This window comes from Argiope bruennichi, chromosome 9 (genome assembly GCF_947563725.1).
Source record: "Argiope bruennichi chromosome 9, qqArgBrue1.1, whole genome shotgun sequence".
Classification (NCBI taxonomy): domain Eukaryota; kingdom Metazoa; phylum Arthropoda; class Arachnida; order Araneae; family Araneidae; genus Argiope; species Argiope bruennichi.
The window spans coordinates 56,636,730-56,658,516 of record NC_079159.1 but is presented as its reverse complement, the minus strand read 5'-3'; the positions used below and the strand labels follow the sequence as shown (position 1 = coordinate 56,658,516).

General features: G+C 26.8%; 1 long non-coding RNA gene across 2 annotated transcripts in view; it reads right to left on the bottom strand.

Annotated features, from left to right (window-relative positions):
• The window catches only part of LOC129983752 (uncharacterized), a 36,381-nt gene extending 23,672 nt beyond the window's left edge, over nt 1-12,709 (bottom strand). For both annotated transcript variants that reach the window (XR_008785446.1, XR_008785447.1), the window contains exons 1-4: nt 12,526-12,709; nt 8,193-8,335; nt 7,153-7,245; nt 369-6,504 (exon numbers count right to left, since the gene is read on the bottom strand). This is a non-coding gene — a long non-coding RNA (uncharacterized LOC129983752). The remainder of the gene's footprint in view (nt 1-368; nt 6,505-7,152; nt 7,246-8,192; nt 8,336-12,525) is intronic.
• Nucleotides 12,710-21,787: the final 9,078 nt, after the last annotated feature.

Below are 21,787 nucleotides of genomic sequence, written 5' to 3'. Positions count from 1 at the left end.
AGCAAACTTAAATTTTCAAAAATTTAGAATTTTTTTTATTGGTTATATTGAATAGCAAATAAGCACACGTGGGAATTAAGGATATTAAAAATTTATCCATGATCACTAGATGCATTTAAATAATGAAAATAATTAGGAGTTTCAAAAAATTATAACTTTTAGGTTTTAAATAAAATAAATTTGGTCTCGTAGACATTATATTAGAAATTTTCGGGGCCAGAGAAACATTCAAATCACAGACGAATGAAAATTTAAAAGTTGCACTTATGTAAAACTGATGCATATATATATATTATATAAGGCTACATAGATTAGAAAAGATTTAATAGTACGAAAAATTACATTTAAGGATCTAAAAATAAACATACATATAAGGTTGAGTAAATTTTTTGGACACTGATGCACAGCCGCTTTTGTGTTGAGTCCTAAACGAAGTAATCAGTCCAATCGATTTAAGGCTCCCTACCCTGTTGACATGTTCCAAAACGTCACAAATTTATCATACATATTTTCAGTAAATAGAATTAAATCTGATATCACTTGCTTTTCTTCTTACAGAGAATAAACATGTCATTAACAAGATGATAACAAAGGTCTCTTCAATGTAGTTAATTATTCATTCTAAAATATTTTTAAACTAGAAAATGAGTCATGAAACAAATATTGTCTTTCTATTGTTATGATTTATTGCAGAAAACTGTAACAAGGTCAATACAAAATAATTATTAACAAATTTAAAATAATTCATTTTACAGCAAATTTTCAAATAGATTTGGTAAAGCAACAGGGAATCAACAACAAATTTTAGATTTGAGGTACAATTGTTTTTACGGAATATTTTAGGAAAGAAAATTCCAATATTAATGCTTTAATTGTAAATATTAATTTATCCCTTAGATTATCAGGGTTTGAATTTTAAGTAAAATTTACAATCCAGAAATCCATAAAATGGTAGCTGATTCCCTATTGAATATTTTAAATTACTTATAATTTAAAATCTTATTTCAATAAAACTATACTACTTCATTAACAGTGTAACATTCATTACTGCTTCTAGATGTTACCGTGTTTAACATCAGTGTCTATTTAAGGTGCATAAATTTTTTTTTTTTTTTTTTTTTTTTTGACATAACAAATTTTCATAAAATAATAGCTCTGAAAAACGAATTTCAAACATTTTAACAATTAGACAACTAAAAAAAGTTTAAACAAGAACATAATTTTTTTCAAAATTGAAAGTAAAATTTAAATAATTTCAACTAAGAGGGTAATAATAAATAAACTGTTCTAGTTATTCCAAAAAGGTGTAGGGAGAGATTGTTTTATAACAGTAAAGTTTATTCAAATAAAATTTTAAAATAGAAAACTATAATTGTATATTAGTACTGTAGAATTTTTGAAGTAATATCTGAACAAAATTTTACACAGTTATATGGAAAATTATATAACTAGCAGTTTTGTTCTAAATTCCACTGAAATAAATAGATTTTATAAATAGGAAACTAAAAATTAAAAAAATATATTTAAGAATTAAATAACTCGGAAACCCCGAGTACAATTTTTAAGACATCAATGCATTAATAATTTATAGGCAATTATATTATATATATATATATTCACACATATCACTTTATTACATTTCAATATCTGAATAAACTAGATTTACAGATATTCATTCATTAAATCTTAATATAAAAATTTCTGCTGTCATCTGTTATATGCCTCACCCAGTCTATCTTCCAACAGCTTATTTGGCAAGATTAATCATAGCAAATGCCATGTAGCATAAGTCATTGATTTATTAGGAGGAGAGGAGGAAGAAATAGAAAAGAAATACAAACAGCCTCCATTCTCCAGTTTATATGGCTTAACCATGATGCCTCAATTTATCAGCACACTGAACTTTTTGGTGAAAATACTGAATTTTTTCAATATTTTAGGCCATACAAAAAAGCTGATGGATCAAACTGTACTATAGATATGAATAATTTTCTCTTTTTCCCCCCTATCTTCAAATTGTGTTCAATTTTATTTTGGAGTGTACCTGAATTGGAAATTCAAAATATGCAAGGTACACAGAGAAAGTATTATGGTAATTTAGTAAGAAAATCTGAAATTTGGAATATAATCGCTTTTTATTATCAATTTTGGTTCTAAATTCTTTTTTTTTTTTTTTAATCTTTATATTATGTAAGTTTATTTTCTAATATTTTCTTTATTTTATTTTGATAGCCTAAGTATACAAGACAAGATCCAATTCCATAAATTTATTGTGGATGTAGATTGAGTGTGTATTATATCCATCAAGATCAAATTCCAGAATTTGAAATTTTTGAAGTTAGGATCTCAGTGTAGCTGCATTTTTATAATCTCGCCATAATACAAAATTACAAGGTCACTCTCAAAATAGCCTTTATGTACCTTCAAAATGGAAGGATCTTGGAGAACCCAAGTTTTAAAATTTATTTTAAATAAGAATTCAGTGGAATAATTTCGATCCTTTATGTTATTGAATTTAAACTGATATGATTAATACTTTTTACAGAACAAAACTGCTATAAAAATTAGGCATCTGTAATTTAAAAGAATTTTAATTTTTAACCTAACGTTACAGCCAGCTACAATCTGTTAAGACTAGTTAGTCAGTGTTTGGTGGGAAGCCTAATATCAATTCAAAGTTGAAAAATCATTAATATTATATATTTTTTATATTTTATTTTAAAATAAAATTTTAAAAAAATTAACTTGGTAATTTAAATATATTTTCATTTTCAAATATGAACTTTCAGTTAATGATTTTAAAAAATATTTTAATACTCTTAAATGTATAGCATGATTAGAAAAGTTAACATTTTTATTATAAATGAAAAGCAATGAGATTAAAACTTTGAAAAGATATTGGGCTACTTCAGCTGCAGTGTTATTGATTAACCGTATGAGCCCTGACCGCCCGATATCGCTCTGTTCTACAGGGGCCTGCTTCAGGCACTTTGGAGCAGTTAAACGAGTTTAAGGAGTGAAAGGTATTTCGCAATGAGCATTCCATTTAAATCGTCCCAAAGTACCTGAATCGGGCCCCTGTAGAACAGGGCAATATTGGGCGGCCAGGGCTCATAGGGTTAAAAAAACTAAATAATGCAAAGTACTTTGAATGAGAAAAAGCATAAGGAAATTCATAACTGGCCTTTAAATTTTAATAAATTTTTCACTGCACTTTTTCCATGCAATATATTCTATCATGGCAATTAAAAATTAAATGAAATAGTAAGAATCTATCATATTTAACACTGATTACAGATTGACATTTTCTGATTATATATTTTACTATAAGCAAAACCAAATGTACTGAAATAAAATAAGAAACTTAGAACAAATACATTTCCTTGCACTTTTTTTTAATCAAAATATTTTGCATTAATAACATTTAATCTATAACATTGCAGCATAATGGGTATGACGGATCCAATTCATGTGGAGCCCATACAAAAAAACATGTATTCTGAAGAGTGAGGATGCTTACTCTTTAGATTACAAGAATTACTTCATCATATAATCGACAAGTGATAGAGCAGTTGGAGGATCATTTGTATAAAAATATAAAACATGAAAAATATATACTTAAAAATAACAAAATCACTGAACTGATTATAACAGCATTAACAAAGAACTGAAAAGCATATGCATTATTTGTATAGATTTTACAGGGAAAGATCAGTATCTGATATGTCTTCTTTCTCCAGTGATTGTACGCATTCATGTAGTTCGCTATTTTGAGGAATGTCGGCATTCACTGGACAATGTTGACATTATTTTATTTCGGTCTTTCACAATATATATAATTTACATTATATATATTACATAAAATGTATGTACATAATTTACATTATATATTACATAAAATGTATAAAGTTCAATTTGGATTTATTTAATACATACATCTGTCAGTTAAGCCTCAGTTCATAAACTAGTATTATCTATTTATATAAATTAACTAATAAACCTCCAACAATTACAGACAGTCATAACACTATATTTTCATTTTGTCATATCCCATAACAACTGGCAACAGTCTTCCCATAAAGTAGCCATTCGAAAAGTTGCTGCCGTAACAATCTAAATTGGATGATAGCTCAAATAATATTTTAGAGCTTACAATCATAAATTTGTATTATGTTGTCCATTGTATTTATTCAGTATCCAAAGTTTATCTTCAGTTTACTCAGCAGTGCCTTCTCTTCATTATTCAAAAGTAAAATTCTATAAAAATTGTACATCTCAAATTCATATACAATTTTTTTCAATGTCTAGTCCAAACATGTTATGGTTTAGAAGAGAATCTCATCTTGGGAATTTATCTTCAGAACTTGTATCTGCCCTTAATCACCTTTTTGAACAAAGTATGTTCTCTAGAAGCCTGTTTTAATATTGTGTCCCCCCTCCCTCACATAAAGATATGAAACCTTAATATGAATTGACACACAACTTAGTTTTGAGTGAAGCATATTTACTCAAGCTCATCTCAGTTGGGCCATCACAAAGGTGACAAACCTTAGCATGAAATAAAGGTTCAACTTTTCTCAACAAGCATACTTACAAGAACAACAGACAAAGACAATACATTACAAAATGCATACAAGATTCAATGGAAGACTATAAACATGTTTGTTTTAGAAGAGAATTTTATTTTTAAGAGCCTACTTTCAGAACTTAATATACCTTTGAACAATGCATGTTCACTAGAAGCCCGTTTTAATATTGTGCCCCCTCTACATTAAGGCACGAAACCTTAATATGAATTAAAACACAACTTAGTTTTGAATGAAGCATTTTATTCAAGCCACCTCAAATTTCAGTTTGGTAACCATAATAATGGTAACGAAACTTAAACATAGTGCAAGTCCTTACTGCAGTTTGGCAACCATAATAATGGTAACGAAACTTAAACATAGTGCAAGTCCTTATTGCAGTTTGGCAACCATAATAATGGTAACGAAACTTAAACATAGCGCAAGTCCTTATTGCAGTTTGGCAACCATAATAATGGTAACGAAACTTTAACATAGCACAAGTCCTGATTGCAGTTTGGCAACCATAATAATGGTAACGAAACTTAAACATAGTGCAAGTCCTTATTGCAACAGGCTAAATTACAGGAACAGACAAAGGTAATGCACTGCAAATATACACAAGATTAAATGGAACACAACAAACATGTTTATGCTTGGAAGATAAATTTATTTAGGGAGCCTGCCTTCAGAACTTAATTTGCTTTTATTAACTGTTTTGAACAAAGCCTTTTCACTAGAAGCTGCTTGAATATTGTGTTCCCTTTGCATGAAACTTTGATATGGATTGTTACATAACTCTGAGTAAGGCATATTTTCTCAACTCGCATTTCAGCATGGCCACCAAAATGATAACAAAACCTTAACATAGAATAAGGTACAACTTCTTATCCCAACAGACAAAAATCTCCAGAAATAATATCCGAAATATATGCAAGATTAAATGTAAGTTCGAAGAAGTTCATATTTAGAAGAGAAGTTCATCTTGGGAGCCTGTATCTGAATTTTATATACTCTTAATCACTATTTTGAACAAAGCATGTTAAAGATTTTGTCTCAATATAGCTTTGAAACATGAAAATCAAATTTTATTTTAGTTGAGCTCAACTGAGTTTGGATGCATGAATTCAGTATTGCTTACTTTAATACACAACTCTGTTTTGCACACGACTTAGCTTTGCTCAAAAACTCATTTGAAATTTCATTCTTTCTGCCATAAAAGTGACAAAAACCTTACAATAAAGGGGATACGACTTCTTTTTATGTTCACATTTGAAATATGCAAAAATTCTACAAGTTCATACTTTAAATAAACACAAGATTTTTTTTTATATACTACAAAAATATGCCTTAATTCATGTTCATAGGGAAGAATCTATAAGATTTCCAAAATATATATAACTGAAATATTTTCAAGATTTCCATATGTTATCAGAACAAAATCTAAAGAATGATAAATCTTTTTAACTTTAATTACAGTATTTACAAGAATATTAAAATGCCATCAAAAATTCTGCTAAAAAATATGGTTTGTTGTTTTTGTTTTAAAGAAATATACAATATATCATAATTCGTTATTAAAATTTTCAAATATGCACATTTTAATATAACAAATTCTTTTTTACCCACATCATAATTTCTTATTCAAATTAATATATTTATAAACATAAATTAAAAAACCATAAAGTAGGCTTTAAAGTATGTAAAATTTTTTTAAAGAATAATATATTTAATTATTAAATAACATTAATATAAGATCTAATAAGTTCTAAATCAAGTAGCATTTTATTGCATGACGCATATTTATTCCTGTTATCAAATTATATTTATTCTTGGCAGCTGAACCATTTTGAACCATAGGAAGCAATTATAATAAAAGATGGTATATATATAAAGAGGATTTGCTTCCATTCTTTGTAATATTGAATAGATCCTTTTCCTATAAAGAAAAACTATATTGTAAAAAGCATTTAATTACAATACAAAATAGTATAAATACTTGTTTTATTCAACAAGTATTTATACTATTTTGTGGACATGCACATGCATATATTGATAAAATGCTGAGATATTTTAATTTAACTAGATTAGGAGGAAAATAGAAAATTTTAGATAAATTTTTGAAAAATAAAGATATGTTCACACCGATATTCTAAATCTATTGCCATTTTTTGTGAATAACAAACCTCAAGACAATTACTAATTATGTTGTTTATATTATATATTGAAGAATTTGAATTAAAAAAATACTCTCAAATCAATTACAACCTTTAAGAATAGATTTGATTTCTTCAGTGTGAACATATATGTATATATTTTAATTTTTTTGTATTCATAAGATTTTTAATGCTCTTCAGTTGTGATACACTATAAAAATAAAGAAAATTACTCAATACTTTTAAATAGGAAGAAATAATTCAATAGCTTATTTGGACATTCAAAGTAAAAATATTGTTTGTATCAAGACATGTTACTACTAATTAATTTTGGAGCTTAATTTCCTTACAATATGACATTGAAAAATACTCAGTATTTATGAAAGATCTAATATAAAATTTTTTTGTATAAAATCTGAAAGGTAACTTACGAAATATTATGAATAATTTATTAGAAAAGTTCTTTCAATTGCAGATTTTCATCTTAGTGCAGAATGACTGATGGCCACTATTCTCAGCTTTTTCTGCAATACAAAATAACTGGCATGAAGTTAAATAAAAGCTATTTTATAAAATATTTCAACAAAAGCTGATAAAGAAAAGCCAAAATTCAATTTAGTAATAATTAAAATGTTGATGAAAACTTTTACTAGTAATTCTAAATTCTATAAATTCTTATTCTAACAATAGAATAAAATAACAAATTTTATAATACAACTAAAGCATTTTGCCAGTTAATATTAATTTAACTGTTTGGACAATACAAATGCTCTATCAGAATTTTTATCTTTAACTTATGGACTGGCATAATGTTACATTAGTAGGTGATTAAGATTTTAATTCCCTTACAGATCTAATCTGCTAAGTTGCTGTTCATATAATATGTAGAATTACTATCTCATCTCATCACATTGAGATGCATGCAAAGATGAATACATTTTAATAAGACAAGAATAAATAGGCAGTGCCACAAAGACTGAAGGAATAATAACTCTATCGACTTGAAAAGTAGACTTTTTTCTGAAAAATCCATTTTTCATTGTAATCAATTATTCTCAGCATTGAGCTACTAATGAATGACCAATAACAGAATTTAAGTGATCTTTAAATAACAATTTTAACAACTTGCCACTGAAAGATTTTTTCTTTCTCTCAAATGAGAATATTAATATATATTTACTTATCAGGTTATAAAAGCGACTTTTATATTTGAGCTGTCTGTGCCAGGCAATTTCACTAATATTAATTTTTAAGGAATGGAAACAAAATGCTTGAAATGATTAAGGAATTGAATAAATTTAAATTGCACATTTTTTTAAAAATTTTAAATTTAATAAGCTATTTCAGATTAATACAAATGAAATATTTCCTTTTAAAAATATTTATTTCAAGTAATTATACTTTTAAATATCTCTAGCACAATCATTAACATTTTCACATTTTAAATTACATAATGTTAGAAATGTATTACCTGTAAAATAATAAGTTTTAATAATGTTTTTCTCGCACAATTCCAGTGAAAACTCCCAAGATGACAAGTAGACTTTCAACTTGAAAACTAAATTGGTTATCATTGAAACTTTCTTAAATGTAGCAAATTTTTAATTTTAGGACCTGCAAAAAAAGAATGTTAATAAATAGTTTATTGTTAAATTAAAAATTCATTGTAATATATAATTAAAATATGTAACTATACTAAAAATGAAATTTGGAACTAAGTACGACAGCATGAAATAAAACAAATTTTTGACTAATAACATCAATACCTTTGACAAAAAAATATCAAAATTTAATAAAAAAATATTAAAATTACAAATGTAATTCTTTTACTTCATGAAATAACCAAAATGAAAAATTATCCCACAATTATTAAAAACTGTTTTCATTCATTCAAAATTATCATGGAGTATCAATTACCATTTTTTTAGAAGTATTATTCAATTTAAAGAGAGAAAGGGATAAAAAATATGGCCAGAATATATTTAATATAAACCCTGTAAAAATATATTGATTTAATTATTGGCATCATTTATGCTTTTCATAAGTACAGATATTCACCAATAAATAAAATTTTTATAAAATATATGCAAGATGATTTCTCAACTGAATCCAAAATTCTAAATCACTTCAATTTTATTATTTATTACAATTTTTTTATAATTCTAATTATAGCCATAAAATTCAATCTAAGTCCTTTTTATGGCCATTTCAGGAAATAATAAAATATATATAATCTAAACAACAGCAGAGGATAACGAAAAGATGGGAACCCACCTATATAACATTCTGTAATATATGTAAACAAAGATATCTAATTTGGAATTTTTGCAGAGATGGGTGAAGTGAAATAATATAAATAGAGTGAATCCTTATTTAAACTTTGAAGTTCAAAGTAAGGAGAATTTACCACATTTATAATAAAAATCCAAAATTTCCAAATCATCAAATTGGACATGAAACAGTTTTCATGTCTGATTTTCCTTACGATTCAGGTTTTAAACAAACAATAACAGAAAAAAAAGACTTCAAATAATGAATTATGCCAAATATAAAAGACCAAGAAGGAAAATAAATGATTAACTGAACAGGAAAATAAATAAATGTATACAAATGTGCCCAAGATATAAATAATATTGTACTGGAAATTTAATCAAACTTAATGATAAAATTTAATTCCAAAAACAATGAAATCAGTGTTTCTAAAAATATGTCATATCCATAAAAAAAAAAAACAAAAAAAAACATGATATAAAAATATATTATACAAGACCAAACCATACTCTAAAATCATTTTTTAACTTGCATTAAAAAAAAAAAATGCTGAACAACATTACAACATTCCAATTTATTAGAATCCTGGAGATTCATACAGTAAAAAAAAAAAAAAAATCCAACAGAAATGCTTTATTAAAAAAGGAAGGGGGAAATATAGACAAGAGAATTTGAAAATTATGTTTTAACATTCCACTTCTTATGATTGGATATGTTATTCAAGATATGAAGTTATGCAATTAAATCGCTTCATATCTCAGGATATGAAATGACTAAGGGTATTTTGTACATTATTATTTTTTTATTTATGCCTAACACATTCAGTTTGTTTAATCAGATTATTTCAAGAATTTGTTTTATGAGAATTATTTTATCTATTGATTGACAATTAAACGTAATGAAAACTGAAAAAATGAATTATCACTGCTGTTAGATAATGAATGAAATAAGCCAAAATAAAAATTATATTTATCTGCGAAAACATTTTAAAAATAAGCCAGAAGATGAAGGGGAATCCCCTTTAGGCTTTTCTTTAAAGATATAGGCAAGAACTAAAGTGCAAAGAAGACTATTGTCATTGAGCAAGTATATAAGAAGTCTAACACTTCTTTATTGTTATAACCAAAATATAAATCATGTTTAATTATATAAATCTTTTATTTGTGTTTTTTTAAATACCTTGTTTGTCCCAATGGCATTTGTTCAAAATGAAAGCTCTATACATTTTCAATCTTTTTATAATGCTTTAAACATTTAGAAAGATTATTTTAGCAAATAATATTGCCTAAATTCCTTCATAGCAAAATAAAAAATGTAATTTGAAATTCTTGGATTCTTTCCAGAATTTATTTTGACAAATGTGTTTAATATAATTATCTTTTTCTAAAAATTTTCAGTTAATGAAATTTTTTTAAAAGAATTTATCATAAAAGTAAAATTTTTTTCAAGCAGATATGCCATCAAAGTTCAGATATTTCATAAAATAATAAAATTTAATTTTCAAAATGTCTTCATATTTAATGACAATTGCATGGATAGACAATAGCTATATTAACAGCAAATATCGATTGTTCAAACCAAGTTTTAAAAAATATCATTCACATAACTAATTTTTCTTTGCTCTTTCACATTTGTTCATATTATATATTCATATTTGTTCATGACTATCAAATGAATGAAATATCAAATTTATTTTTAATGAATAATTCATATTGATTGGTGTAAAAATTTCATTTAAGTTAATTTTCATTCTCAATAGCCTTGATAAAATTATGCAGTGTAAATCGACTATAAGGAATTTACCCTATCAGTTCTATATTTTATTAAATGAATCATCAACTATAAAACAATTGATAATGATAATTATATTAAATTAATTATATCACTGATATTTTATATTCAAGCTTTTAATATTTATTTTGACTGCAATATAAATTTCTTTTAAATTAAATAACTTTTATTCTGTATTGACTGATTACACATCAAATAAAGAGGAAGTAATGAGAAAATATATTATGAATAATTACCATGCGAGATTTTATTTTTATTCACAACCTCAAATAAAGCCATGCAATTTGAAAAATATAAATTAATATACAAATTAACAGCAATTATTCATAAAAAGGTATGTATACATTTGACTATTTATAGAAATAATGCCTACTTAAAACTACTGCTATTACATAAATGCCATTTAGGAACAACTTCTAAATTTTGATTTAAAATCACATGACAAGGATGACATCCAGCAAACCACCTTCCATAAGTATACAATAGACACCAGAATAAGAATGAAAATCCAATCCCTTGATGACTGACTTCCACAAATGATGCAAGTTAAACAATAGAAATGATTTTGTAATATATTTTTAAACACTAAAAGAGACTGCCTTCTTAACAATTCAAACAAATTGGACAATTTAGGCAATAAAAAAGATGAGATTTCAAACAAAATTTCTATATACAAAAAAATTATGCTCCAAATTGATCACATTAGTTTAATTCATATATTTTCATTTAGATGTTAATCTAATCAACAAGGTGAATAAGCATGCTGATTTATTAAGAACTGAAACTTATCTTTTACCATAAGTAACTTATCTTCTGTTAGTTATCTTTTACCATAACATTTTCAAAATTACACCTATATGCTATCGTGTGTTAACATAAAATTTTTAAAATAATATCAGTTAATGGAAATATTTGCATAGCAGCAAATCATTTTCCAATCAAGAAATATGAACTTTTAATGCATGTTATTTACAGAAATATTTTTCAGAGATTCTAAAGTGACAATTTCCCTTTTTTATTCAGCAATTAACATAGGCTGTCATATTGCAAATTGCAAAAAATAAAAATATTCTAACAGTTGATCCGAGAGTACATTAACGTGGGCATTTTGTGCTAATAGGGAAATACAAAATTCGTTGCGCAATTAGTTCTTAAGTAATGGATGATGAAAAATTATTAAAACTTTTTAATTAAGTTCTTATTTAAAAATAAAAATATTAACATTCACCCTTAAAAATGTCAATACCAATTTCATTTCTGAGCACGGTTCCTTATAATTTTAATAAACTTTTTCAAAAATTAATTTTTAATACAATCTCGAATAAAGTTTTATTAATTATTATACGGAATTCATAATAATTTTCTTTTCGCAAAATCTTAGCTTACAGTGCTTTTAACCGATCTATAAACATTAATTTCAAAGCTTACATTCCAGTTTTAGTAAAACAATTGAGTTATAAAGTTAAATTCTTACAGTAAATTCCGCGATGTAAAATAGAATATACAAAGGCTGATGCAATCAAGGCAGAAACATTAAGGCTATACCACTATCCTGTAATAACGATGTAGGTTGAAGGTTTGAATTTCTTTTTTTTAAGTAATAAATATTTGAAAAAATTCAAAAAGAATCAGTATTTTTTTTTTTTTTTGCTTTATTTAAAAAGAAATATAAATAAATTCATTTTGAACAGTAACACAGCGACTTTTATAATAAGAACCTAAAAACAAGAATAAGTTTTTACCTGATTGCTTCATTACTAGTCATGAAAATTGTTTTTGATTCAATCCAATTAAGAAATTGTACTTGACCGTAGACTCGCCACAGCCATCCCAACAGTTCAATGTCGGAGATGGCTGTGAAAATGCACCTAACAAATCGAAACAAACGAAACTCAAACCTAAAGTTTCGATCCGCAAGTTTTAGCCAATAGAAATTGAGTGTCGTCATCACATAAACAACGCAGGCGCAAATACCTCAGAAGGGGATTCCCCCTTTTCAACTTCAACATATGATTGCCATCTCACCATGCTACAAAAACAATGTACTATTTTTTTTATAAATTTGAACAATATTTTTAATCATGAGATAATTTAAGTGCTAAATTAATCAAATAAATATAGATTTAAAACTTTTGGGTTGAGAAACATTATTTTTTTCCATTTCCTACTTTTTCTTATATATAAATGGAATTGGTTATTTATTTGTTCTACTCTAAGGAGCATACTAATAACACTTAATTAACTAGTATTTATATGTTATTTTGGTAAAACATTTCCCATACTATAAAAGTATTTGATATTCAAATCTATAATTCAAAAAAAAAAAAATTGCGTTGCTCAGAAGTACTGGTACCACTTTCCGAACAAACATGACGTCGAAAAATACGAACTAAAACCAAATCGGTTTCGTCATCAAGGTTCGGAAATTTAGAATTGTTTGATAATGTGTAATGTTATCTGTACGTACTTAAAGTGAAGTCCTCCCTTCTGAAGGGACACGTTTTGTAATTTGGGAAAGGAAAGGGACAGCGCTGAGTTGTTGTTTTCCATGGTGAAGTTAAAGGATGTCTTAAAATGTAGAATTTAATTGTTAAATAAGCTACAACTTGGGCATGAGACTCTTAACGGAACTAAAACAGTTGGGGTTTTTAACCTCTGCTGGATTGGTAAGTTATACTTAATTTTTAATTATTGCCTTATTTGTTAAATTTTTAATCGGATGATATTAGCGCTTAACATTTCATTTATTCAATAAGAAGTATGTGCTATTTTTGTTATTGTATTGTTTTTGTTATTATAATTACTATTTTATCTTTGAAACAGTGGACTAAATATATTGTATTTGATGATAATATAATCTTAATACGTACAGTGGCTCAAACAATTGAGAGTAAACCTTTTACTTGATAAATGTTCATTATTTGTGTTCATATAAATATTTATATAGTCTAGTCTTTTAAAAATAAAGGTAGATAAAAGCTGTATGTATTGGTCCATTTAATTTAATTCAACAATATAAGATAATACTGTCAGATTTTTGTCATCTTACTGTTTAAATTTGATTTGGGTATTTTAAAAATTACGAGAAAATTGTCAGTTACTTTTATGTGTAAATTTTTTATACTTGTACAGATAAAGAAATACAAATTAAGACAAAAGTTATTTAATTTTATTATTACCTGATTTATAAAAAAATTGTACATAAATTCCGATTAAAATTTGTCGACATTATCTGATATTGATAAATTAAGTTTTCTGAATTAATATGCGGATGGTAGTAACTGATTGATTATGGTTCTTTTGTGTAATTAACATAGACGTTTGTGTTAATGGTAGAAGTCCCCTACCCGACCAGTGTGTTGTGAAAATAATTTGGTAAAACCATTTTGCCCAATTTACAGATTTGAATTTTCTATATTTATGGTATATATTGATTCTTTTCAATATAATCTTACTCAAATCTTTTTAGTTCCTATGTATTAACCCTCTTGCGGCATAATTTTTTTTTTTAATCAAAAATAGATTCTAAAATTGAAAAATGTTTCCTACCAGATATCTTTGAGCTTTGAAAAGAGCCCGTAAAATGCTACAAAACATGCTTGTAATATTTCACAGAACCCTGGACAGCTAATGCTATTTGTTAACCATGATCTGAATGGAACAAGAAAAGCTGAAAAGAGCGGCTTGCAGAGCTAAATTCATGGGAAAATGCATCTTTGTGGAAATTGTAGATTGCGCAAATTTTACTACTATTACATTGTTCTTGGAAATTGTAGGATATGCAACAAAAGAGTTAATTATTGCCTAACGATAATGTTGAAAATATTGAGACTTGACACTAGATTCAACTTCTAGGCGAAGTTATAAGCTATAACCGTTTTTACAATTCTCATATTATATTAGAATTAATTAAAATCGGAAAGATTATTTTTTTTTCATAAATTAAAATTTTAAACTCAATATTTTTAAAAAGTAGGTATTTTTAAAATTTTAAAGCTGGAAAAATTAATTTGTATTAAATACCGGAGTTTGTGTCTATTCTTATTTAACTATGTGTGCTTAAAAAGTGCTTACTTTTTACATTTATCTTTCAGTAATCATCCTGGTAGTGCTTGAAAGTAAAGATTGAAAATTTTAAAAATATAACTAATTTGATTCATTTATCCATGAATGAGCATTACTTTTTTTTTTTTTTTTTCTAATTTGCATATATTTTAAACAGGTTAGTAGCTGTGTCCTGAAAGCAACAAAAGAAAGATGGACACAAGGTGTTAGTGTTGGAAGGTTGGTTATATATTTTCTTAATTACATGATGTTTTAATGTAATGTTTTAACTTTTTGAGGTTTTATAAAAAGTAATTGGAAGAAGAAAAATTATCAATATATTTGAGACTAATGACTTATGTTTAATCTGAATTTTAGCTATTTTTATAATGCTTTATAAAATTTTTATTCTTCAAATATTCCAACTTTTAAAATATTCTTAATGTACCTTTTAAACATAAAAAAATACATTGGAAATTTCACTTTTGAGTTAACTTAAAACTTGTAAATTTTTTTCCTTTTATTTCAATCTCTTGAAATGTTAATAATTCATGAAATTTTCAAAAACTTTTGGAAATGTTTAGTAGATAACAGTACATTTTGTATAAATGTATGCATTGTCCACATTTTTAATTTAGTTCTTGATTTGGGAAAGACAACCGATTTGTTTATACATTTTGATACTCGGCAAGGATTTATTATTTTCACCATAGATCATGTTATAAAATGAGCTTAAATGCTCTCTTAATTGTAAAAATTAAATAAAATATATCTTTAGGAAAAAGCATTATTTCTTGCATGGCACTGGTTTCTAATTGTATGCCATTGACAAATTTTTGTAGTAATCAAATGTCATCGGTTCACTTTTTGGAGATTTTTTTTTTAGTGATTTTGTTGGTTTACAGTAAATACTTCTTTTATATATACATATAATATAAATAATCACTGGCATATATTTAATACACAAGTACCAATAATTCTAATCATCAATTCCTAGCATTTTTATAAATGAAATTGCCTATACTATATATATTTAAAATATATTGTCTTGTATTTTGCTATGCAATCATCTGTCCTCCCATCTGAAAGATGCTGAATGAGTTAAAAAAACTGGGTTGTTTTATTGTATTTTGTTTATGTTAACAGAATTGTCTTTGTTTTAATATTTTAAAGAAAGTAAGAATTTTTCCTTAAATGTAAATTCGTATGGTTTGTCTCTTGGATGTTCTTTCTAAATAAATTTGCATACCAAAGCAGCAGTAATAAAGTATTTCAAAGTAATAAATGCTGAAGCAAATTTGGGTATTTAAAATCGCTTTTTAGGAAATTAAAATTCAAACAATTTGATAGATTTTTTGTATATACTATATTCTCTTGAATTATATGAATGGAAGTCAGTTTATCTGACTTTTTTAATAAAAGAAATACTGGTTTGTCTATAGTTATATCAATTATACTACTACAGACTTTTAATAATAAACCACACCTATTTTTTTAAGCAAATGCTAATATAAGGAGCATAATTCAACCCTTCTAAATGTGTATAGTTGTATTGAATGATAAGGATGCAGCAGTAACAAAAGGCAAAAGTTATGGTTGAGTCATAAGGGTCATTAGTGGTCATGGTAGAAACCCTCCTATAATAAGTATATTCCATCATTGGCAAGAAGTAACTTGATCCTACTGTTACTATAACTTATCAGGATACTCGCAATCATCTATTATACCAGAAGTTTCTCGGCCCCCATTTCTGAAGTTCTTCCCCCGTGGGATATTGTCAGGGTATACCTGAAAATGTAATATTTATTTTTATATATGAGATATGCAGGCTGTTTGATAATGTATTATGAATGAGAAATTGTTTTCCTTATTTAAGACTCAAACTATGGAGTAAATTGGTTTGGTGATAATAAAAAGAAAAGTTAATGCATTTTTGAATTATTAAAGTTTTTATGCTTTGTTATAATTAATCAATTAATACCTAACTTAATTTTCTAAAAACTTCAAATAGCAAAATTCAAAGGGGGAGGGGAATGTAGGCCTAAGAGGCCATTTTTTGTTTAGATAAATTAGCAGTCGGCATCTGTCGAATCATTTGTCAACTTGCAACAATGTATCTACTGTCAACTTGCTGGACAGTAGATGTATTCAGTTACTATGCAATAATAGATGCAAACTGACCCATGGTTAGAGATGTATTTATGATAATTTTGGAATCATTAGTATCTTAAATTGCAGAACTCAATTTAATGATGGAAGTCTTGTGGGGATAATGCTTTAGTTTCATTTTATTCTATCTTTGGTGTGGCAAGAAGTAGATGAAAATTTAGTTACTTTAGGTATTTTTGCGAAGGCTGTGTATTACTGATAAGCATGTTGTTGAGTGCTTTTTTTAAATGGAAAAAGATTGATTTTAAAAGATTGTTCTACTATTCCAATTGTCTGTAATTGATTGTGAAACTTAGTCCTAGCTTTTAAACTTCTTAACACACTTATAAAAAAAAATTCTACGGTAATGCTCCATACGTATTGGTTTGTTTAAGAATTAATTCTATTGATCTAAATCTCCTCGCAAGTGATAAGGATTCAATATCCTGACTTCTATATCTCATCCTGATATGTTTAATCAAAAGTTTATTGCATTGTATCCCTTGTTATCAGTCTGTTTATGTAACTAAAATGCAGTGGGTGGGGGGCTGCTTATATATGTTCTAATTGTGTAATGATTTTTTTGTATTTTGAAACTGATTTTTTCCCCTTTCTTTAGGTTAGAAATGTGCCGCAGCCTTCATTATAAATGCACTAAAGCTTGGATTGGTTTGCAGTATTGGAGTAGCTCTCATCGTTTGAAATTTTTTTTTTCAAACATGGGAGATGGTTCACGCAAAGTTCTGTGAAGCTAACCAACCTCCCCCCTCTAACTGCAGAGTTGTCTAGAATCGATTGTTGATTCTATGCAGATTGTCGGGGTTTGGACCAAACACTGACAGTCTTAACGACTTACTGTTAAAATGTTTGGTCCAAACACTGACAGTCTTAACATCGGAGGCTGTTTGTGTTTCGTGCAAATGCTGACAGTCTTAACGTATTTTACGGTGAGCATTTGCACCAAACACTGACAGTCTTAACGCATAGGGATTGTCGCTTTTGGTCCAAACACTGACAGTCTTAACAACACTAGACTGTCTTTGTTGGACCAAATAAAAACAATTTTAATATACTTCCGATTCTATACAGGGCTGCAGTTCCTGGGGTGAGGGCGTGTTATCAACAGCCCGGACCTGACAGTCTTAACAGAAAAAGTTATGCAGACACGAGGTAGCTTCACTTACTACATTTTTAGAAGAGAGCCTTGAAAAAGGCATCTTTTCTATGAAATATTTTGTTTTCTTTTCTTTACAAGTGCTGGCCATATCCATGTGCTTGATCTTTTATGAACATTTTTGTACAAATTCTTGTACCATTTCAGAAACTGGATGTAATCAAATTGTACAAAAATGAATATTTATGTTATTATAAATTAGTGAATAATAAATATTTCATTTGTATTGATTTTTGTTTTTATGTGGGAAAGCATTTAATTCAGTACCAAAATTTTTCTAACCATTTTTCGAAGGCAATATAAATGCTTCAAGTAAGTCACAATTCTAAAATAAGAACCTTCTACGATGCATATCTTACACCATAGATTGAGTGACTTACTTGAAAATGAGAATTAATGAATTTTTTTTTATCAATTTAGTCGAGCATAATTTAAATTACATGAATTGCATATTACTTAGCTAATTGTGAAGAACATATAGAATTTGAAAAATAGCTACCGATGCTTTTATCCTCAGGCTAAATGAAATTACCATTATATGAACTATATATAAAGAGAAAGGAAGAAGGAAAAAGTCAATAAAGCCATTTCATTTGTTTATATATATATATATAAAAGAATGCATTGTATATGAAACAGAATCTTGAAATATAAAGGATCATATTTTTCATAATAAAATGCTAGTGGTAGGAAAAAAGGACTTGTATCTAGAAACTCAATCCAATTTTCTTCCTCTCATGAGAAATTTATCTGATTTGTGATTATTAGTCATCTTAAATTTTGTACACTAAAATTGTCATTACAATGCCTTTATTAAATACTTAAAAGTTACTTTTTAAAATTTTGTTGTATAATATATATAACAAATTATTAAATACTTATATTTTGTCTCATTAAAATAAAAAATGCTATTTTTCATATAACATTCAGTTAAAAATACCTTAACTATAGAAGTTGTAAAATCTAAACAGCTTGTGTATTATTTAAAATATATAGTGATAAATCTAATCTTGAAATAAAAATCAGCTATAACATACTGAAAGGAAATCTAAACAAAAGAAAAATAATTTTAAAGACTTACTAGAACAACAACAAAAAAAAAAACAATGATCTCAAAACTTCCTTGCACGCTCTTTAACAAAGGTGTTATTCCATGCCTTGCATGACATTGACACGCAGTCGTTACGAAACATCAATATTTGACGTGAAATAGCAGTTTTACTGAATCTATCTTGTGATTTTTGGCAATTAATCCCTTGCATGCTGTGTTAAACAGCAAATTTGGGTTTTAGACATATTTTTCCTAACCAACTGATGAATAAATTTGATGCGACTACATTTGGTATCCTATAAAAATATATATTTTAAGTCATTGCATTTTTGAGTATTGCATTTACATCTTTTTGAAAGTACAGCCTGATAAATAGCATACCCACTTAAATTAAGTAATTAAGGCATACTACTAATTAATTTGAAATTATAATGGATTTGATAATTTATTTCATAGAATTTTACTTTCTCGCTCTCTTCATTGTATAGCTATCAGGTTAACTTGTATTCAAACAGCTGGACAGACTCCTTTTGAACAGGTTTTGCTTAAAATTTGATTGAAATTTACAGAGTTGATGTAAAGATTTCATTTCCAATTTCATCCATCCACCTCTAAGCTATTTTTTAGTTGTCTTTGTCATAATTTTTAAAAATGTACTTTTCATACTTGGAAATTTGTAAGTCTCCTTTGAATATTTTGATGCTTACAATACTTTCCCCATACTTCACATAAGAGAAAGTGAAAAGCTAAACTTTACAGACACTAATTGAAGTTTTGGGAAAATCGCATGGAATATATATTGCCACCCTCAAAAGAATATTTGTGCCAAATATACTTAATGTTACATAAGTATAGCAGTCTGTCCTGTATTGTGCTAATAGACATAATTTAATATTAATAGAGGTAGATATTTCTCAACAGATATCAAATATAGATAGCTCTTTGACATAAGGATGTATCACAGAAGTATTTTAAAAATAAATTTCATAAAAATCATTTTTGGAAATTTTAATGAAACTGCTGATTTAGCTCAGATAATTTAATGTTTATAATTTTAAAGGCTTAAATAGAAATTATAATAATTTTTTATATAAAAATATACATTGAAAAACCAAGTATGCTTTTGAAAAATGAGTATACTTTTCATTATCTTTCACTTAAAAGAACTTCAGATAAAATACATAAAACACTCGGTTTCACACCTTTATAAATTATGAGGAGAAATAATTAAATACATTATATTTATATAATTAGGTACTCTAAATATCTATATTTTGAAATTCACTTTTTTACTTCCCCCTCCAAAAAAAAAAGTATTTTGCTCTGTATTCTTTAAAATTATGTATAATATTTAATTTCTAATTTTTCACAAACTTCTGAGAAGTAGATATCTGATTTTTGTGAATATGGCGGCTGTAATATTTTTCTCCATTATATACCATGAAAAACCCTGTGGAGTTGGTTGATATGCCATTTTTCCTTTCAGAAAAAAAGAATAGGATGTTCAAGTTTATTCTTCCCGAACATCACCAGCTTTGAAAAGGACCTAACTCATAGATTTGGTTTTGGTCATCAGATCTTTGTTGAAGACCTCTTACAAGAAACCTAGTCTGAATTAATAATATTCTTCCATGCTTAATTGAAACTTACCTTTTTAACAATTGAGAATATAAATATATAGAGAACTATTCAGAAAGAAGGAGTAGATTTAAAACATTTATAATGAATCATTATAGATACAAATACATATGCTACATCTGATAAAAAAAAAGTTCAAAATTTTACTTTATACATTCAAAATGAGCTCTTTGTGACAAATAATGAATTGAAAGCCCATTCCTTGCCACGTAAAAGTACCTAATCGTTGGTAATTGGAAGAAAAAAAAAGCTAACAATTTGATCTAGAAGAAAAGCAAGCATAATTAGTATGCACTGTAATTTACCCACTCCCCATATATAAAGGTCAAAGTCAGCTTGTAAGAGTGACTACTGTTTTTTTCTTTACATATACAACTGTGAATTTCTTGTGATGAATGAATTCTTGCCATGACTTTTCTTGAACCGACTGTAAATCGGGTTGGTTACACTGCATGAAAACAATAGATTCACTCTTTACATACTGCAGCACATAAAGCAAGTTTTCTTAAATGAAGAACAGTACTCCTTTACCAAAATATCCGAATGCGCTGAGAAACATTTTGATCGTATGGGATATAATCTTTTATTGCATGTATCTATTTATTGTCAATAATTGGATAAAAATATTTTAAATCGCTTCCTTCTTTTTAAATAACACTGCATATAAAAGAAAAAAATATATTATTCTTTTCAATGCAACTGATTGGTTCCTCAATTTTGTTTATTCTGATAATGATAGTTAAGGCATATGCCTTTTCTGCTCTACCGTAATTAAACCATTGCGGAAATTTCATCTGTAGAGTATTACTTCGAATGAATAGAATTCCAGGCCATTATTATTCCTTTCAATTGTTCTAAGGAATTGCTAGCGACTTAATAATGGTAAGAGGAAATGTTATAAATATCACTGAAATTAGAAACTTTAAATGTAATTAATGTTATTGAAGTA